This window comes from Pteropus vampyrus, unplaced genomic scaffold, assembly GCF_000151845.1.
Source record: "Pteropus vampyrus isolate Shadow unplaced genomic scaffold, Pvam_2.0 Scaffold297, whole genome shotgun sequence".
NCBI classification, from domain to species: Eukaryota; Metazoa; Chordata; class Mammalia; order Chiroptera; family Pteropodidae; genus Pteropus; species Pteropus vampyrus.
The window spans coordinates 203,675-214,437 of record NW_011889078.1 but is presented as its reverse complement, the minus strand read 5'-3'; the positions used below and the strand labels follow the sequence as shown (position 1 = coordinate 214,437).

Sequence of the window (10,763 nt, the reverse complement as noted above, 5' to 3'; positions counted from 1 at the left end):
TAAAAGAAAACCTCCAAATCTAATGCACATGTTAAGAAATGTTAAATCATAAATAATCAACACAAATTTAAATTAAATTTAAACCCCAATAATTTTTAATAAATTTTTTTTAAACACAAGTAAAAAACAATTGAGGGTGCCTTTAAAACTAACTAAATAGATACATAGATAGATAGATAGATAGATAGATAGATAGATAGATAGATAGATAGATAGATAGATAAATTACAATGTGCTATTATTTCATAGTTAAAAGACCAACAAAACCAGAAAGCTGGATGGTAGGATTGTTGCTGATCATGAACCTGAGTATACATTCAATAGAGATTGCTGACATATTTTAGTCAAATATAGAGGATGAATATATAAGATATTCATCTTCTGAATTTCTGTTTCATAGTATGTATCCCAAAGGAACTACTGACATGCCCTACATACTTAGACAAATAATTGTACATTTTTATTTATGAAGATGTCACAGAAGCATCATTTCCATTTGTAGTTGGAAGATATAACTTTGATGTGCATCACAGGAAGACTGACAACATTGGGAGAGTTAAAATCTGGTGGAATAACATGGATAGATCTTAAAAACAGAGTGCTTAGTGAAAAAAAAACAGAATAAAATATATAATTCTATATCATTTATATGAATTCAAAGTACCTAGGGAAAAAATACTCATTTAGCATAAACACATACAAACTAAACAAATAAGTAAAAATGAGAGTCCTGTACGCACCAGTGATGATAAGGTATCATTAACTAAGAAATGTAATAACTCAGAAAAATACAATCTAATAATCAACAAAGACAAGTCAGCAGGAGCCATTATTTCAGTTTATGATAAGTCTAGCACATTCTAAGTGAATATATGGTTAATATATTTTTATATTAAAATTTAATTTGAAATTTCAAGAATAGGAGCAAAAATCAATAGAACCTGAACTTTGAAATTATTCTTATTGATCATTCTTATTAACATGAAATATGTCAATTTCTTTTCAGAGTTGATTAAGGGATAAGAGAGACCTTATCTTTTACTCCTGACTTTTTAAGTTATATAGAGAATCAACAAAGTCTTAGTCTTTTCCAGGGAATGCAAGTTTTAGATAATTTTTTTTTCCGCCTACAGCACCCGGTCTTCCTAGGTGGTCCCCTGTCCAAGTACTAACCAGGCCTGACCCTGCTTAGCTTCCGAGATTGGATGAGATGGGGCATGTTCAGGGTAACATGGCCGTAGACTGATACAATTTTTTTTAAAGTAAAAAGTTCATTGCTGGTGAATGCAAAATAGTACAGTAACTATAGAAAATGGTTTAGAAGTTTTTGAGAAATGTAAACATAGTTTTAACCTTAAGATCCAGCATTTGTGCTCCTATTTATTAAAACAACAAAACAAAACAAAACAAAAAACAGGAGAGATTAAGACAAATTTAAAAGAAGTTAGTGTTCAATAGCCTAATTATACAGCAAACTAACCAAACAGAGGGTTTTCTGTGAGTAAAAAAACCACTAATATCATCAGCCATCCTCACAAAGATGAAGATTCAGGAAATTGGTTAGGTGACCACTTCCTTCTGGTGTTTTTTTCAAAATAATTTTCAAAAATATCATTAGGCTTTCAGTTTTAAGAATGACTCATCATTGTAAGTCATTTTTTTTTGCCATTATTATTACTTTTTAAATGGCCACTTGCACAGACATATGATTATTTTTGTTAGACCAGTAAAAAGAAGGTTGACATGATTTAATGTATTAACTACTTCTTCAGTTAATGTTTGCTAAATAATAGAACTGCTTCTAATAATTACCTCTATCCTGCTTACGCCTTTTTTCTAACAAAAGAAATATTACTTATTTTCCATCCAGCTAGGGGAAGAAAAGAGCATAAAACAAGGTTCCATGATCATTCACAGCCTTAAAGATAAAATTCAAATGCCTTAGGATCGAGACATATAAGACCTTGAATGATGCAGCCAATGCTCGCCTACTTCTCGTCTAGGATTTCACACCCTGGAAACTTGATATTTTGGGTAACATAATACTTTGTTGTAGGGGCTGTTCTGTGCATTATACAATTTTATCAGCATCCTTGGCCTCTACCTATTAAATGCCAGTAGCAAACACCTGCCATCTCCCCACCCCTCGCCCCCTGTTCCAGTGTGACAACTAAAAATGTCCCTAGTTATTGCCAGATGTCCCCTGGTGGACATATCATACCCAGTCTGCTTCTAGGCTTATCTTTCATGATTACCCCTGTATTAGTTTTCTATTGCTGCCTTAAAAAATTACTGCAATAACATCTTAAAATCACATCAATTTACAATTTCACAGTTCTATAGGTTAGAAGTCTGGATTGTCTAGGCTGGTCTCTCTACCCATGGTTTCACAAGGACAAAAATAAGTCTTGGCTAGTTGGGCTCTTGTCAGGAGGTTCTGAAAAGAATTGGCTTTAATCTCATTCAAATTATTGGCTGAATTCAGTTCCTTGCATCTATAGAGTTGAGGTCCTCGTTTTCTTGATGGCCTTCAGCCAGGGTCATTTTCAGCTTCTAGAGGACATCTACATTCCCTAGCTGTTGTCTCTCTTCTTCAAAGCTATCAACAGCAGATCAGCTACTTCTCATATATCAAATCTCTCACTTTCCCTTCTGCCTCATTGCTTAGCTGCATCTCTCTGACTCTAGCTGAATAGATTCCCTGCTTTCAATGCTCAAGTGATTAGATTTGTCCTACCAAATATTCCAAGATAATGTCTCCATTTTCAGGAACATAATTACAACTACAAAGTCCCTTTAGGCAGCATCTAGATCAGTGCTTGATTGAAGAATCGAGGTACACAAATCTTGAGGGAACATCTTTAGAATACTGCCTTTCATAACACCCCCACCTTAAATACTAAGATCCAATCAATGAAATGACTTATGATTCTGCAAACATGTTTTCTCAAGCCTCTGAGTTGTCACAGCTCCTGACCCAATGCCCTATCTTTACTTGACTCATCCCTCAATGTGGTGTTCAGATATAGGCTCCAGAGAGGTTCCTGTGACGATACCATGAGGGGATGATTGTATGCACATCCAATCCTGCCCTCATCTGAATGGTAGCACTTATTACATTACACCGAACTTACCTACCCAATTAACACATAGCAAAAATTCAGTGAATGTTCAATTAACTAAAGACGACATCTATATGAGGATTCACTAGAAATGCAGGGCATTTAAAGGAAGCATTAAAAATAAAAAAAATTACTATGTACTTGGAAGATTATTTTAATATTTCTACTTACTATCAGATATTTTCAAGTACTATTTACCTTATCTAAAATCATTAACATATGTTTTATTCTTATATGTGGGATCTGAAGAATCTAGTGCTATTTAGACTTTATCTGGATCTTAAGACTTAGGCCATTAGAAGTGAATAATCCTAGTATGGGCATTTTCTATTGATAAGTTAGATCTTGTATTTATTTTTGGGTGCCCTCTAATCATAAGGGTAATCTAATTGAAAGAAGCCTCCTCACTCTATCTGCTTCTCTTTAGTCTAACCTGAGACTGAAACTAAAGGTACTATTGTCTTGTAAGTATATTCCAACTCTGCTCATTGTTTTGTTTGTGTATAAAACTATAGTAGTGGAACAGATCAAAGCATGTATGCCTCCTGGAGACTTGCCCTTAACAGGATCCATTTTTTAAAATTTTTCTGAATTTAATATGTAGAAACAAGACAACAAAAAGCTATTTCTTGTTTTTTTCCTTTCCTTTCTTCTCTAAAAATTTCATTCTAAAAGCCATTAAGTAGGTCTAAGGGTGAAGGGTCAGGGCTGTGGTAGCCCAGCTTAGGGTGTCTAGATAGAGTGGAGGGATGCCCAGAAGGTGCAAATTATGGTGTAGTGTCAGACCCCAATCAAAGTGGGGCAGATATCCATTCAGGAGTAGGGCTGAGCCCAAGATGTTGGTGCCATCTACACTAATATACAAATACAAATCAGGTATAAAATAATTGTGTTGAAATAAATAACTCATATAAAGGCAACATACAAGTTTAGTAACCTGAAATAGAGAGCAAAGCAGTCTCATTTGCCTGATAATTGAAAAAGATTTATAGATATTCCAAAGTTATGAGTCCTCCTAGGTCAAAATGCCTAAACAGTTTTCTCACCCTCCCTGGTGGCTATTTGCCTGACAAAACACTTAGCCAGAGGGTGGGTCTGAAGGAATTGCAACCATCGTACTACCCTGAAGAGAACTCTGATTCTAGGTATCATAAGACCCATTTGACATGAAGAGATGGTGCCAACCATGCAGTCAAGTGTTAACATGATACCTGATTATTCCAACGTAACATCCTGCCATAAAATAGAGGAAAAGGGAGCCAGTGTGTCTATCCTAGAGAATTTAGCAACACATGATTTATATGTCTTGAGGTATATTTAATCTCCTAACATTTTCTGACCATATCTCGGAATTTAAATCATTCAAAGAAAGTCTTTATGACTATATCTCAGTATCACTCAAGGAGCCTGTCATGCCTTTTCTTGAGTTTTACTCTGAAAACAAAAACATCTCTTGAATAATTAAACATTTTGATGCACAAAAAATTAGGAAATAAGCAATGAACCTTTATTGTAGCTGAAACCAAGCCACCATTCTTCTGAAATTGGCCCAAAATACTAAGCAAGCATTGTAAAATGACTTTATTGTTTATCTTTATGACTTTATGCATCTATCCATTCATGTGCTTCCCAAAGTATCTGAATAATGCTAATGAAATAGAAGATTTTCAATAAGTGGTTGTTATATTAATTTAAGAAAATTGAACTCAAGCTTTATATTTTTTAATTTTCCTGTGGAAGTCCTGCTATTTAGCTTATAAGAGGAAAAAGTAGTCTGTATCTTGTGAAGAGGATACTAATGTTATTTGTACCTCAAACTTCATCTTAGAAAAATACAGCCAGAATTGGAACATCCCTCCTATAATAAATCATATTTTATATATAAATTTCCACAGATCAACTTTCCCTTATTAATTTTTATTCTTCTATCTATTATTAGATTAACACTGATATGAAGATATCTTCAGAAATCGTACTGTACAAACTAGAGCTTTTGCCTTATTTGAAAGCCAGATTGACTTGGTAAATAACAACATGCATATAAAAAACGATTTATGCATCTGAAGAAAATAAAAACTTAGATATTTTAATATCTCAACAGGATTTTTAAATGTAGCAATTTTTGCTGTGCATTATCAGTCAATAGGAACAACAGCAGATTCTGGAAGTGAATTCTACAGAATGGTATGACAATTACTGTTATATATCTCAGCAATCTTCTAATAAATAATATGAGTCTTGTTTGCATTTATCAGAGTGATCCTTAAGCAAATACCCATGTGAGAAAGAAACCTTGCATATTTATAAGAATAAATTTACATATAACTACACATAAAATATTCCGTTCCTTTGTAAAATACTTCTTTATAATTTCCATTAAAATCATCATGTAATTATACCAGAGATACAAACCTAACAAAAATTATGCCAAGCATTATTAGAGGGAGTGCTTTTCAATTGCAAGGGCATCTGTTCTGTGAGAAATTTTTGGTTTCAATTTCTGTTACATTAAAAAAGAGAGAGATAAAATAAAATAAAGACTTTGTCCCTTGTGAAGAACTATGTTCAAAGGTCACCCATCACAATCATTTTTAAATTGTGATGAAAGTAATTATAAAAAACTATTAAATTATATATATATATATATTATAAACAATAAATAGATCTATACAGAAAGAGGTAGGTTCTATTATAACCCAAGGACTATATCATATATAACAATGTTGATGGTTCAACAAATACTCAGTCTTTCACTCAGAAAGCCTTTTCACTGAGTGTTCCTATGTTTCAGCACCCATGCTGGGTACTAGGGATATGGAGATGAATGCCTGAATGCCATAGACTCCACTTCAAGAAAATTACATGGTAAGACTGAAAAGTAAATAAACAATTGATTCACAATATAGGGTACTTAACCCAGTGACAACGAAGTGAAGACTGAGTCTTGAAGGACTATTTAGAAAGGTCAAAAAAAAATAGAGAACATTCTAGGCAGAGGGGAAAAATATGTTAGAAGGTGGCTATGGAGTATAGAATGTTATCAGGGAACTACAGACAGTTGAGTATGTCTAGAGCTTGAGGTCAACAGGGAAGAGGTACAAAAAATAAAGATTGAAAAACAAATTTAAATGTCATTGCAAAGAGTTTGGCTCTTATTTTGAAGGATCTTGGAGCAGCACTAATGTATTTTAAGCAAATTGGTTATCGTATCACAATTTATATTTTAGAAAAATCGTTCTTCTGAGCAGCAGTCTTAATTGTGGTACCTGGACTGTCAAAATCAACATCTCCTAGAAATTTCTTAAAAAGCAAATTCTCTAGCTCCACCACAGACCTACTATGGACCCAACAATCCAAGTTTTAGAAAATGCTTCTGGTGATTCTGACGCCCACTGTAGTCTGAAAACCACAGTTACAGGGAATGGAATGATGAGGGCTGTTTCAACAGAAATATTTTAAGCTACCAGATATTAAAAACTTGATCAAATTTATTTATGTTCAACAAGAATTCCCAGGAAAGGCAGTCCAAGGATGGCACAGTGCCAAACAATGCCCTCAAGAACACAAGCTCCTTATATCTTTCTACTACATCATTATCAGGATGTAACTTTTGTTCTTAGGGTTACGCACTGGTTCTTCTACCTCCAGGCTGCCTTCTCCACAAAAAGGAAGCCGACCGAGACAGGGCAAGAGCAAAAAGTTTGCCCTCTTGTACTTTGTTTTTATTTTATGGAGGAATGAAACAAAAATAGAGGCCTCTTCAAGCACTTCTGTCTATATCATGTTGGTAAGAACAATCTCAAATGCCTCCTCAGCCACCAAGTTGCAAGTTTGGTCAAATAGAATGACTGTCCAGTTAGTGAGCTCTCCTATAAAACGTTTTCATTACAGGGTACGTATTTTTCTCAGCTAAATATCTCCATGAAGTACATAAATTTTAAGTTCTCTTTTGTAGTAAGAGGAAAACAAAACTTGAATAGTGAAGCCCCAGTCTCCTTGCTTGATTCTTCATAATTCTCAAATATTACTCACCTATTAATGTCAAGATTCTCTCTTCAGATCCCTATGAAGGCACATTACAGATCTTGTATATGTATATGACATTTCACTGGAACAGCATAGACTGTATGAATTAATCTCAGAAACTGAAATGATAACACAGAATTACTTTAACATTTTAGCAACTCTTTGATTTACCTAATGTAGAAATTCTCCCATTGTGTAACTTTTGGGGCTCACTGAAATTAGAAATTTTCTCTAGATCAAGGCTGGATGTCCTACTTTTGTCCTGAGGGTTGACAAATGCACGCAAATATAAACACTTGAATCAATATTCTTTCTTCACTTGCTTCTCTGTAGCCTTTTGCATGACCTTCAGTATTGGTTTCAAGTATGAGTCAAGTACAATTATCTTCATTTATTAGCTAAAGAAGCTGTTGTGATGAAAATGAAATCATTTACTCTTATAATCTGACATTTGTAAACTGCTAAGCGATTTGCATATTGGTGTGACGCAAGATTCCCAACTCTTTCCACATTGCTCCTAAAGTATATTATGAGCAATAAGAATTTAAGTTGCTTACTTTTAGTTGAGGGCTGCCAGGAAGAAAGTCTCAAAGTCTTCTGGGTCTATCCTACATCTATCATGGGCTATGATGATGAGTGGTCCTGGCTTAGGAATTAGGAACAAAGGAGATAGGAGGCTCTAAGTAAACACTACTTAATTAAGAAAACAAGCAGCATCATGAATAGTCTCTGCCCAATTAATGCAAATACCTTAAGAAATATGTTGTCCTGGACAAAATTCAAAAGCATTTGGGAGACTAAAACCTTACATGTTATAATTATACACATACACTGACAGGAGAGATGAACATAAACAACAGCACTAACCATTGCTCTTTAATTAAAATTAAGAGAATTTTAAAACTTCATATCACTGAGCAAAAGGCAAGAGTACCAACTTTAATTTCAAAATCATTATCAATAGTGTATAACACATTGTCAAACAAACGAACTTCTCTTGCTGTGCAGTCTGCTCCTATTGGCATTTGGCAGTCTGAACACACAGTCATGTTATCTAACGCTCATATTTTCCAAACATAACAAAAGGAGAACAAAACTCTGCAGATTATTAGAAAATATTAGCAAGCATGAATATTAATGGCTCTATGTCAGTGGAGTTGGATAAGGGACAAACTCAAGACCTACTTTTTTAATCATAACTTTATAATTATATTTATATCCAATGAGATATACCTTAACTAGATATTACATTTAGTGGAAGATAGGAGGTTTTTTTTTTTTAGATTATTTTACATGCCAATAAGTTAGAAAAGAAGAAAAAAGACAAAAGAAGAAAGGAGAAAATATTATGGTTTTTTATCTAATCAAATTTGAACATCGGCTATATATAGGAACCATCCAAAGTTGCTGATATTTGACCATCTTTGTCCTTCAAAAAGGGTGATTTTTTTAATGGCTCAAGCTAATATTAGAGGCTTTCACATTTACTAGTTTACTAACACACATATATTACTATCTGTAGCTTTTGAACTTGGTCAAAGTGATATAATTTATATGTAGAAATGTCAGATTTAAATTATGGACTATTTCATCTAAAGCCCTCTTTGTTTTAACTTTTCATTTTAGCAGACTTCTCCCAAAGGAGCTAAACCTTGCCCAGGCAATCTCAGAAACAAAATGATGAGCTACTTACCTGTTCCATAGAGCACACTCCTTCCTAGCAGATAAAAGGGGCCTCTCATGCATGGTCAGATGCCAGTTAATATGCAACGTTTTCTCTGACAAGTTAGAAATGATAATAGATTTCCTCTTAGCATTCAGGTAAGGCTGAAAGGGAAAAAAAAAAAAAAGATGTTTAAGCATTAGACAGAAAGCATCTCTTAGATGAGTTCAAAACCAAAAGAATTTAGGTGTCCAAATTCTTAGTCCAGAAGTTAAGACAATACTTTAAAGAAAGAAAAAGAAAAGAAAAGAAACTGAAATGTTGCTCTATACGTACTACTTTTCATGAATTTAAATTGAGAATTACTATATGCTATTAAGCACTATTTTAAGCAGCAGGTTATACTCTCTGGTATGACAGGGGATATAGAAATACCAAGCAAAAGGGAGTAAGGAAAATGAAGCCACAAAAACTCGAGCGTTATTTGCCTGGTGTTGTTTTTCTGCTCATGGACACTAGTAGAAAACTCTTTCAGAAATCTGTGTGGTGCTGATATGAGAACTGGGGAGACATATGGATCCCCCTGGACCGGGCCACACTTGATAGTAATTAGTAAAGTTGTGTTATGTGAACATTTGAAACGATTCAATTTGACATTAAACTAATTGAAAAAAAAAGTTTTATTTGGCACTAATATTGACCCTTGTTGCTATTATTTAGCATTTATGCGGCATGTTCTTGTGTATTTCTCCACAGAATCTTTACACAGAGACAGCAGTCCTTTTTCTTCATTTACAGATTAAAATGTAAATGCTTTCTCTAAATCAAAAAGCCCAAGTCTTCTACCAAACCAGATATCGAATTTAGCATTTTCAGATTCAGCCATGTATTCAGTTTCCTAGTTTATTACCAAGCTAAAATGACTAGTTAACTTAACTCTACTCTTCTTAAATCTATAACTCTTGAAGGCTATACATTTGTTTTGCTAACTATGCAATGCTTTTTCATTAGTCCATGTGTTTCTTTTTGCGCTTTGTGATTTATATATGAGGGAAACGGAAAAAGGTAAATTTTAGAACCGTGTTTCCCAAATATTGGTCAAACTTCCCCCTGTTTGACCAAACAGGTAGAGGGGTAGCTGTTTCAGGTTTGCACTTACAATATTTGCTTCTATATGCTCCCAGATCCGGATAGTCCCTAACAAACCAATATTATACTTTATCCATGTGAAAAGTACATTCCCAACCTTTTTATCTTGAAATCTCTGAGAACTTTTTTGTCTTATAATTTTCTTCATTTTTCATATACATAAACTGCATTTTAATATTTCAAATCTGTTAAAGAAAATTCTTTGCTTTACCCTTTAGGTTGTAATATCAAAATCCAATTCGATTATAATTCAATTGGTATGTGTTCTGTTTCTTGGTTTCTGTTTTATTTTGAAAGCTAGGTTTAATAATCTAGAATGGGAGTCCAGGGACCTGCTCTGAGGCTGGTATGTAGGATTCATCCTCATAGGACAGAGGCAGAAGTGTGAAGAAATCTCTAAAGAGCTCCTCATTTCCACCCTCTCGGTTTTATTCTGTATATTGTTTATAGCCAGAAAGAGAGCTTCGAAGACATTAAAGGAATTTCTCAGTCATGAAGAGGCAACCTCTATTTCAACAAAAGGGCTTTGGACTCTTGTCATTATCTCAACCAAAAATTGATCATCTCATTAAAAGAAACACCACAAACAAGAATTTTAATAAAACAAACAGATTCCCTAGTCCCTAGGGAACCTCTTCTTAATAGAGCAATGTGCAAAACAGCACAGTATAAATATCAGAACAACTTGTCCTTGACAATCATATAAATAGCATAGAGCACATAGTCTGAAAAGTAAAGTGTAGATAGCAATTTGGGGAAGCAAGACTAAAAGAGTAAACTCTGTTAACGACAGGATCCGGCAA

General features: G+C 34.0%; 1 pseudogene; it reads right to left on the bottom strand.

The window, feature by feature from the left end:
- Window positions 1–1,124: 1,124 nt before the first annotated feature.
- LOC111730010 lies at window positions 1,125–1,243 on the bottom strand (annotated as a pseudogene).
- Between the last annotated feature and the right edge of the window lie 9,520 nt (window positions 1,244–10,763).